The 21569-nt window shown below is 36.3% G+C and overlaps 1 long non-coding RNA gene across 1 annotated transcript; it reads left to right on the forward strand.

Annotated features, from left to right (window-relative positions):
* The first annotated feature begins 8623 nt into the window (after window positions 1–8623).
* LOC147530969 (uncharacterized) lies at window positions 8624–11331 on the forward strand. Its single transcript, XR_015228284.1, has 3 exons — window positions 8624–9846; window positions 10059–10485; window positions 11045–11331. It is a non-coding gene; the product is annotated as an uncharacterized LOC147530969 (long non-coding RNA).
* The last annotated feature ends 10238 nt before the right edge of the window (window positions 11332–21569 follow it).

A 21569-nucleotide genomic window follows, 5' to 3' on the forward strand; every position in this document is an offset into this window, starting at 1 on the left:
ACAAATGTACTTGACAAGATCTCAAGAGTCAATTACTCACTAAAAGCTTATGTTAGACATAAGAAAGTGATTAATGTGACTGCAATATACTAAATAATAGATTTAAGGAAGTCTTGGAGACTAAACATGAATCAAGTAAGGATCAAATCTGACTAAAAGATTATGATAAGGTCATAAGTCTAAAAGTCATAAAGTCTTCCGAAAGTAAAAGTCTAAATGCACAAAAGCCATACCACTAAGACCTAGAAGGCTATAGTGAATAAAAGGATTCCATACGAATATGAATTTTAGAAGAGTTCTAAAAATGATCTTTTATTCCAAGTCTAAAGACCTTTAAGAAATAGATTCTTCAAACGAAGAATAATGAGGTTTTTCCACAAATCATCGAAACACAATTAGATTATTGCTCTCGATGGTGTCCTATTAAAAAGAAAGCGTTTTTTGATAATCGGACAAATGGGAGGAAATAAAACATTCGAAAGAAGTTCGAATAAAAGGAGCAACAAATAGGAGTAAGTAAAGAGTTACTCGTTATAATGGAAGTAAAGAGTTACTTGCCATAACGAAAGTAAGAAATTACTCATGATGAAACCTCTTAAACAAACTAAGAAGGTATTGCTCAAAACCCCGAGTGGGTCTTAGAGAAGATTCACAGAAACTATAGCAAAACTACTCCGAGTTTAGAGTGAGAGTCTAAAGAGATGAGATCTAAAAGGAGTGGGGCTCTAACATTCGTAAAGAAATTTGATCGGATTCAATTTCTTAGAATGAATAGTCTTGTTTGACAAGAAGGTAAGTGGGAGTGAAACAAGATCGTTTCAAAGTCCTGTATGTGGAGATATACTGGGATTGAGAAAAACAGTTAGAGAACTGACTCAATAGGACAAAAGACGAGGGTAAATTTATTAGGGCATCACAATCTATGTCAATAGATTAAAGTGATGAAGAGACTCATTTCAAAAGAAGTTTTGAAACAGATTAAGAACTCTTGGAGAAGAGTTTCCACCCATCTCACGTGAGACCTGCCTAGCGGAACTCAGAATTTGGAAATCCTGACAAGCGAAATCAGAACATGAAAGAAATACTTATGTCAGGAAAACATAAGATCGATCATGGAGATGATTGATGTTTACCCGCACATCTAAAGTGTACTTAGAGTACCAAAGATGTTGTCACCCATGAAAGTCAGAGAAAGGACCGAGAGTGCTGAGAGCATTCAAAATTATGTCTCTGAAAACAGAAGTTGAAGAAAGTCATAAAAGCAATCTTCCGAAAATAAAGATAAGAATCTTTTAGGAAGGGCGAACAGATGAAAAGGACTTTTCATGCTGGGAGTCGTATCTAACTCTACTAGATAAGAAACCAAAATTAGAACTTGGGAAGTGCTGATTTCAGTTCAAGAAACTGGCATTATCATAATAGCTTACGAAGGAGTTCTGAAGCATGATAATAATAAGCGAAGTGAAAAACATAAACTAAACTGTCACCTTAGAACGGACATGGAAGATGAACGGATCTAAGGAATTAGGATTAAGGAAGAAAATAATAATAAGACTTGTAAAACTGAGAAACGTAAAAGAGTTTACGCGGTGCTCAATATTTACAAACTCTTGTTATCCGAAATAAACTAAGTTTATTTCGTCGTCTAAATCATGGTTTAGAATTTAGATGACAGTCCAAAATAATGGAGTGTTCTAGGTAGGTTTATTAAATATTTGATCTAATGAAAGAAACCCTACTAAGTGAACATGGAAGCACACCATTATAAGAATCCCTAGTCCAGGTCATTGGTTGGACAACAATGACTTAAGAAGACTAGCATGAGTGATTGACGAGATAGCGCTGTTTCTTGGGCTATGGGAATAGGAGAATTCAAAGTCAACTTCATGGGTGTATAAGTTGATACACTGGAAACCCGCCAAGTGAGAGTACTTCGAGAGAAGAAGTCATGAGATGACATAACTCTCATTTAGCAAATCGGAGAGATTCCTCAAAACATGAGTACTCACTCAGTTTGTGTAAGGAATGTCGAACTTTGGCACCGTTAAACGCCGCGCCGTAAATGGAGGTTATAAAGGCAGTTTGCTGGGGGAGACAGGATAGACATGAAATTGAGTGGGAGTACAAGAATGGAATATGTTTTCCTGAGTAAAATCGGGATAAAATATCTCCGGGCCACTTGATGAGAAACAACTGGAAAATGCATGACCATGCTCAAATGGATTAAGAGTTAATCATTTGATTTGACAGTTTGTTCTCGGGATCAAGAAAGTCCGATAAGTATGACATATCAGATGAGATATGAAAAGACATGGGAGTCGAGCATTGCACTTGTTCTAAGTACAAGTGGGAGACTGAAGGATATATTCCCTCGGTCCGAAGGAATGGTATCCTTCTAAAGGATGTCCTTCGATCAAGATGACAATGCGTACGATTTGGCGAATAGGATCATAATGACCTTATTTGGAAGATCATTAGTCCGGTCGAATTAGGGGTCGTAATGCTTAGCTAGAAGCCAACTACGATCGTCAGATAACTTCGGTAATCCGCGGCTAACATAGACCGGATCCTATAAGGGTTACACATAAGAGTGATAATTTGAACGGAGAGATATTGACTAGATATAAAGTGGTAAATAATTGGATTGGAACCATTATTTGAGGCCAAAAAGAGTTCGGAAGAGTCCGGACAAGTGTACATAACCCCGGGCTAAAAAGGGAGCCCGTGGGTACCCATAAAGTGGTCGGCCATGCGATGGTCGACCTTAGGAAGGGGCCGTCCAGCACATGGCCGGTTAGACCCCTTGTGTGGGTCGGCCATAAAGCCCATAGAGGCTTATATTGGCCGCCCACACATAAACCCTTTTAGGGTTTCATATGGGACACAAAAAGATATGTCTTGAAGGAGATATCTTAGGAATCCTAGTTTGGGTCAAATACCTTCTCTATGGTCCCTATAAATAGACCTCCTTAAGACATAATTATGGACGACGACGAAAAATCAAGAGACAATTCAAGAGAGCTTTTAGAGAGAAAAGTCAAAAGAGAGAAAAGGAGTTTTCTCGAATATCTAGTCAAGAAGAAGGTGTTCTTCATCTCAATCTTTAAGAGAGTTCTAGATAACTCGAAGGAGGGAGTTCAAGTCATACACTCGGTGTCTCGAGTAGAGGAACTACAATTGGAGTTCTTGATCTTCCGAATCTTGTCCGAATTTTTTTCGTGGGAAAGCGATTAAAGGTAATCATCTTTCCATATCTAGTTCATTGATTAGTTCATGTATAATTAGATCGTGGGAGTCTAGTGTTAACATTAGATGTTTGAGATTCCACAATAAACACTAGAAAAGGTGTGTTAGACACATCCGTAACCCTACATATCCTTCACTCTTTTTTTGGTCGACCTGATCCATATTGACGCTACAACCAGGTCAAACAAGAAGAGTACATAAGGTATATGTTGTGAAAGGGAGGCTAAGTAGGAATAAAGGGCCAATAGGGAAATGGGACCAAAAAGGAAAGTTTACCTCTTCCCCCCCCCCCATATATTCATCCGGATTTGGGACTACTCGATGGTCATATGTTTTGGAAAAAGGCTTCAACAATGAAGAAATAACGGCAATACCTATATATGAACACAAGAAAACATAGTATAAGTCCAAATTTTGTTCAAAATCTCAACATAAGTAAAGGGCCCAATAGTGAAAATGAATTTTACTTGATCGGATCTTCTCGTCTAGGCACTAGAACAGGTAGTGCATGCACACATGGCAAACGAGAGATCTGCCATGTACAACAAATGCATGTCTTCAAGCTCAAATCTACTGCAACCTAGGTCCATTAGCAATAAAAACATTCCAAAAAGTTGTGTAAGATGGTGATACAATGTAGAACTGAATGCTCTCCTTCCTTTTGCCAACTCCTTCCCTAGTTTTGGTACTAAGCCATCTTATTTCCATCCCCTGACCTTCATCTTACGGTTATAAATGGATGACATGACCATCAATCCAATATATTTCAACCATCTTACACAAAGTTTTGTCTCTCATCCTTAATATGAGACTGTTGAAGCTCTAAAAGAAATTGTTTGTGATATACTTGAAGGATATTCCTTTAGGAAGGAGATGTCCTTGAAAGAGATGTCCTTCGACCAAGAATGCAATGCGAGCAATTTGTCGGGTAGGACAATTGATGAAGAAGATCATCAAGTCCGGTTGATTTAGGAATCGTAATGTTCAGCTTGAAACCAACTACGATCGTTGAATTACGAAGTAATTCGCCGCTAACTTCGACCGGATCCTACATCGGGTTACACATAAGAATGGGTACTTGATCGGATGATATGACTAGCAGGAATGAGATATATATGCATGGGAGAGTCCCATAAATATGTCTCATAGGCCTAAAAGAAGTTTGGGCAAAGATAACAACAAAAGACCCGAAATAGGAGTTTTAGGCCGGGAGCAAAAAGAAGACTTTTTGTGCTCGGATTGGGCCCATCTTTGGATGGAAGGTTCCCCTAATGGGGAAGGTCAGATATGCCTTTTTGGGCATGGTTTGGACGTCCACACATCAAGGGAATCAATAAATAGAAACTAATATTTATTTTTATCTATTTCCTTAATCTTATTCAAAAGGGACTTTTTAGGAATCTAATTGGGTTTGGACTCTAACTTAGAACTCTATATAAGGTCTCTTAGGGACTTGAATAAGGTGTGTAATTTCTCTAAGAGATTACTTACTCTACCACATCAAGTAGAGAAGAGAAAGTGAGCTAATTTCCAAAAGCTATCAACTAGTCAATTAAAGAAGAAGGAGTTCTTCTTATCAAACTACCATTGTTGTTCTAGCTAACATACAAGGTAGGAGATTAAGTAGATCATTCAGTGTCCCAAGTAGAGGGGCTACAATTGAAGGTCTTGGTTTTCTTCAAAGCGATTGGAAAGGTTCGAAGGAAAACTAGCGATTAAGGTAAATCTCTAACTCTTAGTTGATTATTAGCTTATGCATGATGATCTTGGGAATACTAGTGTTTGACATTGGATGTCGAAGTAATCCGCATGCAACACTAGTAAGTGACTCCACAACCCTACAAAGACTACACTCGAAAATAATATAAAGGCTCAGATATCTCACATGGGTTTAAGTCTCCACTAATGACTATTCTACGTCCCTCAGAAATGTTTCTTCTTCCTTAGGATGCTACTCACGTGATCAGACAACAAATGCTAAAGGACTTGACATTCATGAAAAAGGCTAAGAGCATGCATAACATTCACCAAAAAAGAAACACATGCATCAACATACTTAAGCATACCACTAAAGTCATATCAAATCTACCCAAAAATTTCAAAATTGGTCGAATTTATTGAACCTTCTTGTCTTGTGAAGCCCATGGTCATGAGGCCAAAAGGCCATACCCCCATTCCTAAACTTAAAATTAACATTGTCCTTAATGTTTAAAGCATATACTCACTAAAAAATAAGAGAAATATTAATTTAAAGAGAAATGTGGAAAGATATTACCATAGGCGGAGGAGATAAAAGATAATACTATCGAGACTCGTGTATAAACAGGTTCCAAGTTGATGTGAAGCTCGTCGCCATCCCCAAACTTGGAACAAACCACGTCTTAGAAGTGAAACAAGAAAGAAATGCTCCTAAGATCAACAAGAAATATGAGAATGAAACACATAATATCATGACCATATACAAATGACCACTAACGCGGCAAACACGATTGAGTTGAGCTATGCAATTAGCCGTTGATTTTCTTGCTTTCACAAGAGCACGAGTTATGTCTCTTCGACGTTTTTCAGAGATGATACCCACAAACATCAAGAGCCATCTCAATCAGTCAAACGATCATATAATAAGAGACGAAAATTTTAGGGGTCAACCCAACGAAAGATATATGCTGGTGTTAATCGTCTCACAAAAAGATCAAGAAAATGAGGTGCACATGAGACGATAGAAGAAAATAAGTCATCCCCAAACTTAGTGGGTGCATAGTAGGGGTGGGAATCGGTCCGGACGGGCGGGAAACGGGCACTAACTCAACCGGTCCAGGCAGAACTGGAACAAGTCCAAAGTGTCCACTCGGACATCCAGACAAAATGGGCAGACATTTCAGATTTTCTCCAAAAAAGTGCCCGTCCGTGACCGTTTGATAGTCGGGCAAACAGGGTATCGGTCGGTCGGGCATCAGTCACTAATGAACAAATAAATAAACTTTTATTTGAAATTACAACTGTTTAGTAGATAAATACAACTTTCTGAACACCCACTTTACAATTTCCAAAAGTAAATGAATACAAAATTAAAAGATGATCATTGAGATTTCTCATGGATTGCGTAGGTTCTATTCTTATTTTCATGGATTACAATCGGTGTATTGTGGATTCTAGGTTACTGATGAGATATTGAGATTTAGGAGGAAAGAGAGACTAGAGAAGTAAAGAGGCGAAGACAAGATTAAGAAAAGTGATTTCTAGGGTTATACATTTTTACTCTTAAAATCTAACGGTTGTAGCTAACCTTACAAATATAAAGGCTTAAAATAAATCATAAAGGCGGGCGGGTATAACAGGTAGGACAAATGGACGGGTATGGACGAGTTCGGTCGGGCGGACTATATAAGCGGACGGACTCAGTCGGATCACCGGGTAAGGACCTATGCCCACGTTCGTCCGCTTAAGCTCTTTCGGTCGGGCGGGTACGGACTGATTCGGGCATCGGACGGTCACAGACCCTTCGGACTCGGACGATCGTGGGCGGGTTCCGAGTTTCCTAGCCAAAATCCCACCTTTAGTGCACAGACCACTAAGTAGGCATAAATACAAGGAGCGACAACTAAGAAGTCATCAAAAGGATCCACATACAAGTGAAGGGTCAATATATCAGTCGAAGGCGTAAAATCATCTGCAAGCTTAGCTGATAGAAAATCCACTATGTCCATATACGTCTTCGGAAGGACGTCTGAAATGTCCCAAAAGGGATCAACAACCGAGTCTGAAATAATGTGAAAGTCAAATTGGACTCTAATGGTAAGACAAGCTCGGGGACCAAGTCAAGGTCCATGGTTTCCTTAGGTATATAGTCTGACAAACTACCCAAAATGTCTCTACGTACTACGTCATCAATATCCTTAAAGGCATCCAGAGCCTCGCAGCCAGTTATAATATCATGCCTTCCTAGCATTGCATCAAAGACTGACTCCTTACAAGTGTCAAAAATCAGATAGTTCTGAATCGTGTCATCCTCAAACTTGCTCATAGAGCCATCATCCTAAACATCAAAGTCTAGTGGAGTCCTATCATAATGAGACGATGATGATCGAGGTAAAGAGACCATAAGGTCATCAATCTGTTCAGACTTTTGGGTACTATCAGTAAATTCATCGACATTTAACTTAGTACTAGGATTAGACGTGTTAACCTCGTCATCGTACCTAGTACCCTTCTGAGTTTGGGGTGGTGAAACCCCTTCCTCGTCGGCGAATAACTGTGACGCAAGAACTTGTAATTGATGTCTTAAAGACCCAATCTTCTGTTCTGTTTGAGTTCGTACCTCTAGAAATTGTGACATAAGCTCAATAAGACGACTCTCAGACTCTGATTGGGATCTCTCTGCATAATAAATGCTCACAAGTGTAATTAAATGAAGACTCTTGATAATAACTCCCACCGTACATACTAGGATCATACCTGCCTCTAAAATCATTGGTCTCAGATTAGTGTGGACTATAAGGTCTCTCATACATATTCGGTGTCGGACCATATCCATCACTAAGCAGACCATCTCTTTACATTTGTCGGTATTCTGCTAGTGTCATACGAGATCGATCAGGCTCAGATGGTCTATTCCTCTCACTAATCGGACTGTCTCTACACATTCGTTGATAATCTCCACATGTGATACCAGGTTGGTTGGCTCGTCTCTACATATTTGTTGGTACTCTCCTATGGTCATACAAGGTCAATAAGGCTCAACTGGCCTATTCCCCTCATTAATCTGTTGGTATTCTCTTAGGGTGATATTAGGTCAGTTAAGCTCAGCTCTACGCAACTTTTGGTATTCTCTTAAGGTCATATCACGTCACGTAGTGATGGAACTCCTCAGATTAAGGTCATCATCATGATAATGGAATGGCCAACCGTTAAAATAACTTGTCATGGTCTCACAATGTTCAAGGAACTAACACACAAGTTATAAATGCAAACTATCCAAATCATCACACACAAGTAAGATAGAATACGATACTAGCGAATTCTCCTCTCGCTTCGTTCCTCCCTCCGATTAGATTTTTGACTCCTTTCTTTTCCTTCGCTAATATTCTTTTTTTTCGGTTTTTTTCTTAAAGTAGTTCCTGAAAACAAGAAAGCGTGAGAACTATCAAAATAAAGAAAAACGTCTACGTTAACAAATCTATTATATTAAAACAGCTCAGTCGGTTATCTAGGGGATAAGTATGACCGTCCATTTTGTTTGGGAGATTTAATTTTGATTAGATCCAACGACACATACAAAATACACTTTTGTAAATAGAATAAAAAGAAGAGAGTATTATAGTCGTTTTACTTATGAGAAACCAATTTCTCCAAACTTTCCCCACGATTTTTCGAAACCGTCTTCCCCCAAAATCTTCAACTACATCTCTAGAAGATCTATCCAAAATCAAAATCGTCTTCCCCAAAATCTTCATGGTGTCTATGGTCAACTACTTCAAAAGCTTCCCACTGGTTTCAATTTGATTACACTTTATCTTCTCTGTTTGAAAAATTTACAATTTTCAACAAAGAGGTACTGTAGGAATGCTTAAACTTCTTCCCCTTCAGTGGTTTTTTGGTTAAAGATTTCATCTTCTAAATTGCAGAAAGTTCTTTATCATCTTCTAAATTGCAGAAAGTTCTTTATCATCTTCTAAACAGCTATATATGTCTCTATATATCATCTATAAATAGTTATATATCTCTCTAGCTCCAGAAATGTTTTCTCCTTACGTGGTTGTTTGATTTCGATTCAGAACTAATTTTTATGTCATTGAAGGTATGATCTTTGATCTTCTAAATTGCAGAAAGTTCATGGTTGGCTTAAAGTTCTAAATTGATCTTATAAATTGCAAGGAGGTGAAGTTCTTCAGTGTGTACTCCTGCTCACTAAGTGTTTGAAGAAATGCTTCAGTGAATTTCTTAGTTTGTGTCTTTAATGTCTGTGGCTTAAAAAAAAAAGTAGAAAAAATCTACTACTGTGACATACTTCTTCGGTATCACAGAGCTTCAAGTTCTAAATTATCTTACTTGGTTGGCTTGAAGTTCTAACAGCTATATATCATAGATTTAAAGTAGTACACTTTAATGTGTGTTTATGTCTTTAATGTTTCAAATGATATTGGAGAAAGAAATTTAGTCAAAATGTTTGTGTGTTTATGTCTTTAATGATTCACAATTGGTCATCAAAGATTCACAATTGCGTCGAGTCATGGTTTTTTGTGACATCTCAAGTAGGTTTGTATTATACTCTATTTCATTTGAAAGCTCTAAATTTGTATTATACTGTAGTATACACTTTTCTTTGTTCCAACCTCGAGACCACCAAAATTCAACAATGTGTTATGTATGGATTTGTAATAGTTACTCCAACCTGCTATGTTATTCTTTACTTTGAAGTTTGAATATTTGAGTTGGGATTAATCATTTGGTTCCTTTGATTTAGTTTATTTCTCCCTTTTTCATCAATGTGCTATATTTTACTGTTCCTGTGAGTAGGTTATGGGAAGGTGTTTGTAACTCTGGAGAAGTGTTTAACTAAAGCTCTATGTTGTCCAAAGTGGTCAACACCTTCGATACATTGTAATTTCATAACTTCACACAGACATGTAGTTTTCTTCCTGTTCTCTTTATGAATTATTTTTTCTTCTCAATTTGTTTCATAATTCATTGTTTAGTAATAGGTTTGCGAACAACTCGGTTTGTATTGAAAATAGGTTAAAACATGTAATAGTTTTATTTCCCCGAACCATAGATTTGCGATTAATAATCTTTTGTTAATTTACGTATAACAGGTGTCCAGGCGAATCATTATCTCATGCTCTGAAGGGTACATAAGCTGTCCAAAGTGGTCAAAAGGTTTAGTAAGTTGTTTCCTAACTTCTACTCTTCTAAATTCAATTAAAGAACATTTTTTAAAGAGGTGCCATTTGATAGTTTTCTTGCCTCTCATCAATCTTTATTATGGGTAACACATGTACCATGTAAATGTACCTTTTTATTTAATCGAAAACCATTGAAACAAAGTTTCAGATTTACTCTATACCCTTTGCCACTCTCCTATTCGATAGGTAAATGGATTATCGTATTTTCTTTTGGTTTTAGAATCAGTTTTACTGAAAGCCCTAATTCGTATTTCGTCTTTTGATTCATGAAAATTGCGGGGAGAATAAAGGTTCTTCTTCATAGCTAAGAGCTCTTTCAAGCTGTAACACCCTCTCGGTTAGTTATTCCTTCCCCCCAAACCTATATCTTTTGAAATTTGTTATCTTCTATGATATTCATCTCTTGAAATTCTTTTAAGAAATACTCACAAATTGTTTGAAAAAAGGCCTCACTGGAATAGTGTTACATGAATCTTCACGGGAAATTATTTGTCTGTTGTAGTTAGAAACATTACTATATTTTGAGGTTAATGTTCTCTTTAATTAGGCTTTCCTGTAATATTTTGATGTGTTTAAATTTCTCCAAATGTGGTCGAGTCAGACTGGTAAGATAGTTTGAATCCGACGCTGCCATGGTTAAAGGTTTTAACATGTTTGTATAGGTCTTTCAGGATGGCTAACACGTCATTAGTGTTCAAATAGACAGTTATAGTGCTCATTTTTATATATCTTCTGACGATCTTTCTTGGTTGATTTTGATTGCAGGGAGGTTATTTCATGGCATTTTGAAGTTCTGTGCTTTTGCATGATTTTTTTCTTATAGTTTGATAATCTATCTGTCATTATCTACGTCTTACTAATTATATTTCTCTTATGAATGTTTTCTTTTGTTACAGGTTAGAATTTCTCACTTTTATGCAAAGCAAAATTGATCAACAATGTTGGGTGGAAAAAAGATTTCGCCGTAATAACTGCTCCTTCCTATCGTTCAGATGTTCCTCTTCATTACGATTTGATTTAAGTTGATATCCATTGTTCAATTAGAATTTGAACTATTTATGTACTCAAGTATAATGTTCATGTATGGATATTTTGGTAGCGATACGATTCGTTCGTCCCTATCTTTATATCGTGTTTCAGATGTTATATTTTTTTTGTAGGAAATGAATGCATCTTTAATCAATTTTCTTCCCTTGCTTTTCAAATTTTTGATTTTTTGTTTTAGGAACAAAAACTTCAGAGCTTAAAGTGTTCAAACAGATGTCTTAGAGGATGATTTTCGGTTTATTTTGTTTTTAGGTTGAAGTTAGAAAATTAATTTTTATGTGACGAGTGGTTATTATTGTCTGTCAATTTAGAAAATTTTTTTTGTTATCTACTTAAACCAATTTATTCTCTTTTCGTTGTTATTATCTGTTAATCTTATTTGGATTTTCCTCAATATTAATTAAAACTCTTAAGGGAATCGAGGTTAGTGTAATTAGCTCGATTGCTTATGCAACATGGAGAAACCTTTCCCCTCGGGAAGGGTTTGCTCGAATTTCCTGTGGGTCTCCTGTTTATTTTGTGGGGGTCACGCGAGTACCTGTCATCCGAAATCATGTACTGATTTCGAAGGAAATCACATACTGATTTCAGATGACAGGTAACCACATGTCGCCCAAAGGTGTGAAAATGAGCACCACAGTGCACACTTTTTCGTGTAAGCGCGACTCAATTGATGTCAGACAATGTGATCATAGGCATCACGGTACACGCACACTCGAGAAAATCTAAAATACACTTTACTTGTAAAACTGAGATGTTATCTACAATGACGTTAGCCAAGAGGGATCTACCGTGGGAACCTAATAAGACTAAACTAATGAACAAAACAAACAAACAATATCCAAACTACTAAACCTATCCCCGGCAGCGGCGCCAAAAACTTAATGGACTTAAAATGTCAGCCTAAAAGGTCTCCACCCGCAAGTGTACGGGCGTAAAGTAGTAAAACCCAGTAAGACCGGGGTCGATCCACAAGGATAGGAAGGTAAGTCGGATACCGAAAGAGTCTAGCCCGCCGGTCTAGGTGTTACTCACTCTCTCAGACTAAAACAAAAGATGATAATTAGGTTTTTGATTGGTTTATAAGAAACAAAGAAAACAAATAAAATTACTAAACTAAAGGTGAGAGAGGTTCGGGAGAAGAGTGGAGCAAGAATCGAGTGAGAGGGATACTTTAATCCACAAGACTGATAATGACAATAACTAATTATCTAAAGCATGAAAGTCAATTAACTTCACCCACATTGACAGTCCTAAGCATAATATGTCAAAATAAGCAGAACCGGTCAAAAGTTACTAAGTATCGACTATCAAACTAATAACACACTAGCAAATGAGTTGACAATAAACAAGTATGACACTAATAAGTATAGTACGCCAAAACAAGTATAACCGATCAAAAGTCACTAAGTATCGGCTATCAAACTAAACACGCACTATAAAACTATATGTCAATAGACGATTAATAATAAGGCTTCTAATTCATAAAATTAGACGAAGTTAATTGAAATATCATCCAACAAACAATAAGTATTTCATCACATATCAATTCATGTTTCACGAGTATCTGAATAAAGATTTAGTTAGACATGGCGAATCGAGTAATAAATGTAAAGACCGATAAAGAAAGACACGAGTTAAAGTGAAATTCTCCCTATTCCGATGAGGCGCGAGGCTAGGATCGTCGAAAATATGAAATATATATGTGCTTCTGATCCCCCCTTAGTAATATTCCAGTTTCCCCTTAATAGTGTAAAAGTGGATGCCCCTTCAATAAAATCGACCTCCCTTTAACAACAGTCTTCCTCTTGCTCTCAACAAAGAACCACCATGAGACCTAGGATCAAGCTTTCTCTCTCTGTCTAAAAATTGGCAATCAAATAGACATCAAGGCAAGATCACTCTCTTCAAACGCCCTAGCTTTCCCAACCATAAAAATGGTCGGCATCACCACAAAAGAATCCGGCCAGATCTGCTTTTCTCTTTCCGGCTAAGAGTATGATAGACCGACCAAGACAGATCCTTCCCGAGCCAAACCCAGCTGTCCCTTGCGCGTCTTGTGCCGTCCCATGAAAACCCGAGTTGTTGCAGTTCTTGAAAGCTTGAAGCAATCCGAGCTTGATGAAGACCCGAGCCTCTCTATCTCGTGCTCTGCTCGCAAACCCGTGTCGGCAAAAGCCTTAGCCAACATGTTCTCTGAAGGAGTTGAAGGAGATGTCCTTCGACCAAGGTGACAATGCGAACAATTTGTCGGATAGGATAATTGATGTGGAAGATCATCAAGTCCGATTGATTTAGGGATCGTAGAGTTGTAGCTAGAGACCAACTACGATCGTCGAATTACGAAGTAATTCGCGGCTAACTTCGATCGGATCCTACAACGGGTTACACATAAGAGTGACAAATTGATCTAGGATATGACTAGTGGGAGTGAGATATAATCATGGGAGTGTCCCATAAACATATCTCATAGGCCTAAAAAGGAATTAGGCAAAGATAGTACAAAAAGGCCAAAAACAGGGTTTTTGGGCCTAGACCGGTTCGGGTACTTCTAGGACTCGGATTGGGCTGAATTTTGGAGGGTTAGTTGCTGATATAATAAACATTATATCTGCCAATTTTCGTGGTGTTTGGGCACCTCCTCCTTAGGGAATTGAGAAAATATCAATAGTTGCTATTTTCGACTATTTCCCTAAATCTTATTCTAAAGGGTGTTTTAGGAAACCTAAAAGGAGGTGGATTCTTATTAGGGTTCTATATAAACACTCTTAGGGCAGAGAATAAGGTGTGGAATTTCTCTCTAAGCTTTCTTACTCTACCACATCAAGTAGAGAGGAGAAAGTGAGCTAATTCCCATTACTATCAATCTAGTCAAAGAAGAAGGTGTTCTTCTTTTCCAACCACCATTGGTGTGCTAGCTATACAACAAGGTGGGAGATCAAATTGATTGCTCGTGTCCCAAGTAGAGGAGCTACACTTGAAGCTCTTGGTCTTCTTCAATCAATTCAACTAGTTCGAGGGAAAAGCGATTAAGGTAATCTACTATCTCCATTAGATTAATTACTAGTTTTGCATGTGATCCTGGGAATACTAGTGTAGACATTAGATGTCATATTTCCGCTATAAACACTAGTAGAAGGGTGTAAATCCCTACATTCTCTTCTCAAACCCCCTTTCTCTCTCTCCTTCTCTCAAACTTCAAAGTCTTGGCCAAAAACCCTAACTCTCAAAACCTAGTTTTCTTTCTAATGGAGAAGCTGATATCATTTTCAGACTTGTTCCTTATCTTTCCAAAGACAAAGTCTAAAACCTAGTCAACCTTGACTTTGTCAACCCAACTAGACTTTTTGACTTGGACTCTTGGGGTGCTCATACAATCTATACATGTCATTCTTCTTTGGACACTTGGGCTTTGGACTTTGCTTCTCAATTAGAAATCAAGGGGTGCCTTCATCATATTTCTCTACATCTCTAATTTTCAGAAAATACTAAAATGTCCCTCGGTTTCTTTCTTCCATAACTTTCCCGTCCGAACTCCGATTCGACTTCCGTTTTCGCCGTCAGACTCACCATTGACTCCACTTGCCATCTAACCTATGATTTTCACCAAAATGACCAAAATACCCCTGGTGCTATTGTCTTCCGACTTCGTCCGCATGAAATGAAAATGTGACGAATCCGTCGTTTTATTCCGAATTTAACGTCAAACTCCAAATAAGCTCCCTAACAAGAAAAACACATAAACTATTATAAATAAAATCCTAAACGAACTAACTCATCGAAGTTAAGTGATCCAAATGTGACATTTTCATGCCACACCGGTCTTCCAAGCAGGCATAAATCCAGGCAATATCTTTTACCTTTAAATTAGTAATATTATGTAGTAAGTCTTTTTCCAAACTCTCCTTACTAATTTCTCAGTTTCACAAACATAAACCATTGTGATGTTCATTGATTATCTTCCAAGCGTAATCTTATTGAAAATCTTTTTATTACCCAACAGAAACATAAATGATTTCACCTAGAGGTCAAGGGTTCGAGGTACGCTGGCCATTCTAAAAAAAAAAATAAATAAATGATTTCACTATCACTTATCATATATCGTTGTAGAATATTATGTACCATCACTGAGACGGTCCTCATCCACGGTAAGAGTGGTCATAATGTTATGATGAGGTTCTAATGTATCGGATTTGCGATGTTGCATATGAAATGCTTTTAAAATTAGTATCTACTCGAAGAATAATATCATCGTAGTTGGTTGAGTTAAAAGCAGATTGAAGTTCTTGAGAGATTATGGTTCTCAAAATTGGAACTTCTCTCGGCCAAAAATTGATAAAAAAAAATGTTAAGAATATGAAAGCTATTGTATTGAACCTCGTCTCAGTAATACATACAGACTTCAAAACATTTAGAAGCATCCAAACTGAAACTTTTATGTTGTTATACAGCTTGTGTTATTTTGCTGCTTCTTAGTTGATGCTACATACTCGTGAAACCTTTAAATTAAGTTTTTCTTTTTCGTGAGTGACATAAATTTTAAACTCCTTATAATATTAGCTGATCAACAATATAGCTAATGAAGTGAATACATCAGCTTATTGTAAAAAAATTTATCAGTCCGACTCTTTAGGCTTATTTTTTATTTTTGTACTCGGGCATCCCCCTTATTACTCTATCGTTTCAGACCTTTGACCCTGTCAACCATTATTGAATTCAAACAAATTAGATACTTTTCGTCTTCTACGCAGGCATAAATCCAACCAATATCGTTTACCTTTAAATTAGGTAATATTATGTGGTAAGTCTTTTTTCCTAAACTCTACTTACTACTTAGGTAATATTATGTGGCAAGTCTTTTTCTCAAACTCTCCTTACTACTTTCTCGGTGTCACAAACATGAACCTCTGTGATGTTCATTAATTATCTTCCAAGCGTAACCCTACTGAAAATCTTTTAATTACAAAAAAAATGAATTTTCTGCTCTTAATTAGCGAACCCATGAAGCAATTAAACTCATGGTTTCTTTCTCTCTCTCCCCACCTTTTAAGTGAGTGAGGTTTGATTAATTTCTTCTCCACAAAAACATAGATGACATCACATATCGCATATCACATATCACATATCACATATCATTGTAGAATATTGTGTACCATCACTGAGACGGTCCTCATCCACAAGTAAGAGTGGTTACAATGTTATAATGAGGTTATAATGTATCGGATTTTCAATGCTGCATATGAAATGCTTTTAAAATTAGTATCTACTCGAAGAATAATATCGTTGTAGTTGGTTGAGTTGAAAGAAGATTGAAGTTTTCTTAATGGTTCTCAAAATTGGAACTTCTCAGACAGAAATTGATAAAAAAAATGTTAAGAATATGAAAGCTATTGTATTGAACCTCGTCTCAGTAATACGTAGTGACTTCAAAACATTTAGAAACTTCCGAACAGAAACTTTTATGATGCTATAGAGCATGCGTCATTTTCTTGCTTCTTGGCTGATGCTACAAGCTACGTATACTCGTGCAACCTTTAAATTTAGTTTTTCTTTTTTGTGAGTAAGAGAAATTTTGAACTCCTTATAGTATTAGTTGATCAACAATATAGCTAATGAAGTGAATACATCAGTGTATTGTAAATTTTTTTATCAGTCTGGCTCTTTAGGCTTATTCTTTATTCTTTTTACGGACATCACCCTTATTGGCCTTATCGTTTCCGACCTTTGACCCTGCCAACCATTATTCAATTCAAACAAATTAGATACTTTTCGTCTTCTACGTCGACATAAACCCAGACAATATCTTTTACTTCTAAATCAGGAAATTTGGCCGAAGGCCCGAAATTGTCTTTCTAGGCACCACATAATTTTATAAAATACTATTCAAGGACAATATCCAAACCAGCTCACTTTTTAGTGACGTAATTGCCCCTGCTTAAATAACTAATTACGTTTAAAACCTAAAATACATTTCTTAACTATCGAGAAGAAACACAACCGGTGGAGCAAAAAAGAGAAACTCATGTCGAGGTGAAAATTGTTGATTTAGCTAGAAATAATTGATCCGTTTTAGGTTTAGGTCGTATTAATTTGAAATAACTCTTTGTTTGAACAAAAAATGTTAGGGTTTTTAGCTAGTAGTAATTCATTCTAGAGAGAGAAGTTCCAATTGTATGTTAAACAAGTTTTTTAGGATTTATGAAGGATCTAAACAAAATTTCTTCACAATTTATATCTGATTAACAATAATGGAAAATGGTAAGAAGTTGGATTTGGGTTGGTTCATTGAAAATGAAGAACTCCATGAAAGTTGGTTATACAATGCTAGTTTTGATGTTTATGTTTATACTTCTTTGTTGGATTTGTATGGATGTTTGGAGGTATAGGTTATGCAAGGAATGTGTTTGATAAAATGATTGAAATAAATATCTTTGCTTGGGATGCAACTTTAGTTGTTTATACAAGATTTGGGTTGTCAGAAGGGGTTTCTATTTGTGTTGCTCATCCCCTTAATGGGACTATCATTGCAGGAACAAAATCGCGACATAGTTCCGTTATATTTTAGTATACTAAGTGATTTGGTTACCGGTTACATATCATGGTTTTGCCACTTCTGCTTACAGAGTTTTACATACCGATCTTAACTGTTTAATATGCATAAACTGCTCTTCATGTGTCCTGGGAGTAAGATATACAAAAAAGTGTATTCATACTGCCATCTGCAATGAATTGCCTGAAACTCTATCTAGAATCTTACTTGCTCTTTGTCCGCACATCAGTTCAAGTAATTTTCTGCCTTCATCGTAATGCATTTTTCTGAGCTACCTGCCAGTGAACATCTGCTCACTTGCTTTCATTGGTCTATACTTTCTCATACTTAAGGTGGTATTCAGTTTGCTACTACACAATTGCCCAATCTGGAACTCATGGACTGTGGCATGACCATATGTGATCCCAATTCTGAGGAGGATCTATATAAAGAGATTAGCGACGACGACCGAAATTTCCTACAAACACCATTGAACAGAAAATCACACCTTATGTACCAGAAGCTGATTATCAAACATGCACGCTTAAAGAAACTCAGTCTCTTGGGTTGCTCCGGCTTAGACGTAAGCTCGATTTTACAGAATAAGAAACAAAACTTTGAAATTTCAAGCGTGTTTCTGATCTTTGTTTGTTATTGCAGGCCGTATATCTAAACTGCCCAGCTCTCAACGATCTCAATCTAACGTCTTGTACAAACTTAAACCCAGGTACTTGTCTGACTTCTTCTTGAACATTACAAGGTTTTCTTAGTCTGGGTAACTTACCAAGTGGTTTATCATGTTATTTGTAGAGAGGTTACTACTGCAGTGCCCTAGTCTTGAGAGTGTACATGCTTCAGGATGCACATAAACATTGGTAGGAGCAATTCAAAGCCAGGTAAATGATCTGATCTCACTGAAAGTTCGAGTAGTTGAGATATATATAGTTCGAATTACTATTAAACGAACTCTTGTTCATACTGAAGTTTCTAATGTTGGATTTAACTTTATAAACCATCTTGTAGGTCTGCAATGATTTTGCTTCTTTAGATGATCACTTTCCTCTCAAGCGATTAACCGACGGTTCAAAGAGGGTTCGAGTTCCAGACTTCGGCAACCCCTAGGTACAATGAAGAATCACTTAAATTTTCATACCCTTGTCTCATGTCCCAATCTCATACTAGTTCTTCATTGTGTCATCTAGGAATCCTTCTATTAACTGTTTTCTTGTTTTTCTTTTTTTGCAGACTCTTGATATTCAAAAGAGAAGGAAAATCCAACGACTTAAATGTAATGTTCATGTCCAGTGATCTGCTGCCTAAAGATATCAAAATATCACTACTGTGTCATTAAATTATTACTCTCATTGTAGGTTAATGGTCGAATCACTTATAGAGAAAGTGAATCGACCTCTTCGACTGTTATGATATACACTGTTAAATTAATTAGGGTTTTATGTGTAGAAGAATCGCATAAATGTATTAAGAGCAAGAAACCAAGTTGTCTTGTCTCTAGGACCATTCGTATGGAACTCTCTTTCTCTTTCTTTTTTACGTTAATAAATGGATCTTTGATCACAATGTGTTATAATATCATTCTTCCATTTTAGCAATTGAAAGTAGTCTTTGCAAACCACAGCAAATCAATTTGCAAACCACTGCAAATCAGGATGCAAACCACTGCAAATCGGAATGCAAACCACTGCAAATCAGTTGCAACCCACTGCAAACCAATTTGCAAACAAATTTGCAAATCACTGCAAATCAGTTTGCAAACTACTGCAAATCAGTTTGCAAACTACTGCAAATCAGTTTGCAAACCAGTTTGCAAACTACTGCAAATCAGTTTGCAAACCGTTGCAAATCAATTTGCAAACCATTGCAAATCAATTTTCACTGCAAATCTGTTTGCAAATCAATTTTCAAATACTGCAAATCAGTTTGCAAACCACTGCAAATCAGTTTGCAAATTATATTGCAATCAGTTTGCAAACCATATTGCAAATCAGTTTGCAAACCATATTGCAAATCAGTTTGCAATTCAGTTTGCATACCATATTGCAAACCACTGCATACAGTTTGCAAACCACATTGTAAATCAGTTTGCAAATCACATTGCAAATCAGTTTGCAAACCACATTGCGAATCAGTTTGCATACCATATTGCAAACCACTGCATACAGTTTGCAAACCACATTGTAAATCAGTTTGCAAATCACATTGCAAATCGGTTTGCAAACCACATTGTGAATCAGTTTGCAATTCAGTTTGCATACCATATTGCAAACCACTGCATACCATATTGCAAAGTCATCAAAAAAATTCAGAATCATTTTCAACTTAGATGGAAATTATTTTTTGAAATACTTGTATATCCTTAAATTCAAAGGAACTCAATTTATGTACACAATGTATGTTAAATTTTGATGAATTACCGGGGTTCGGGGGCGTAGCCCTAGTTTTTCTTTTTTAGAAACTTTAAAAAATGAAGAATTAATCATTCGAAAATGATTTAATCTTTCGTTCATCCTGCATCTATTGAAAAATATTTAAAGAAACATGTGAGTATGTTGTGAATATTTTGAAAAAAATAAATTGAAACTGACTTGTTTGCAAACAACAGTTCAAAGCAATTTGCAAACCACTGCAAATCAGTTTGCAAACCACTACAAATCATAATGCAAACCAGATTGCAAACCACTACATACCAGATTGAAAAGTCACCAAATAAATTTAGAATCCTTTTGCAACTTTGATGTTAATACTTGCACATCCTTCAATTCAAACTATTTGTATTACGTGTTATTTTACGGGGGTTTCATTTTTGTAGAAATTTAAAAAACATTAATTGAATAAAAAATGTGAAGAACTAATCTTTCGAAAAAGTTCAATCTTTTGATTTGTAATCTTTCGTTCATCTATTGAAAAAGACTTAAGGAAATATGTTGTGAATATTTAAAAAAGAAAAAGAAAAAGAAAAAGAAAAATTGAAATTGATTTGCAAAGACATGCAAACCACTGCAAATCAGTTTGCAAACCAATGCGAATCAATTTGCAATTCAATTTGCAAACCAATGCTCATCAGTTTGCAAACCAATGCGAATCAGTTTGCAAACCATTGCGAATCAGTTTGCAAACCAATGCGAATCAGTTTGCAAACCAATGCAAATCAGTTTGCAAACCACTGCATATCAGTTTGCAAACCACTGCAAATAAGTTTACAAACCACTGAAGAATTTAAACACAATTAATAGAATAAAAGATGTGAAGAACTTATCTTTTGAAAAGAATTTAATCTTTCGTTCATCCTGCATCTATTGAAAAAGATTTAAAAAAACATGTGATATGTTGTGAATATTTTGAAAAAAAAATTAAAACTGATTTGTAAAGACATGCAAACCAGTACAAATCAGTTTGCAAACCAATGCAAATCATATTGCAAATCAGTTTGCAAAACAGTTTGCAAAACAGTTTGCAAAACAGTTTGCAAACCACTCCAACTTAAATTCATAAGACAAATAAGTAATCAAATATACTCAACATAATAAGATTAAAAAACAATCAAAGATTCATCAAAATATTCAGAAACACATTCATCAAAATATTTATAGCAGAAACTATATTCAAACGCCTTTTTTATTGAATCCAACAATATTTTTCATTTGAAACAATTTCAGCAGCTATCGTTCCTCTAAGTTTCTCAATCCCATTAGGTTCAACCTCTATTTCTTCAAAATCCTGACCTTCTGTAGCATTCGAGATGAATTGACATACCACAATCAACTCTGTAAAGAAAAAGACAAGTCATCAAACTTGAAGAGGAATCTAGGCATATGGAAATTAGAAAT

The sequence above is a fragment of the Eschscholzia californica genome, unplaced genomic scaffold, assembly GCF_041429995.1.
Source record: "Eschscholzia californica isolate CP2 unplaced genomic scaffold, dmEscCali1.0.p SCAF_6, whole genome shotgun sequence".
In the NCBI taxonomy this organism is placed as follows: domain Eukaryota; kingdom Viridiplantae; phylum Streptophyta; class Magnoliopsida; order Ranunculales; family Papaveraceae; genus Eschscholzia; species Eschscholzia californica.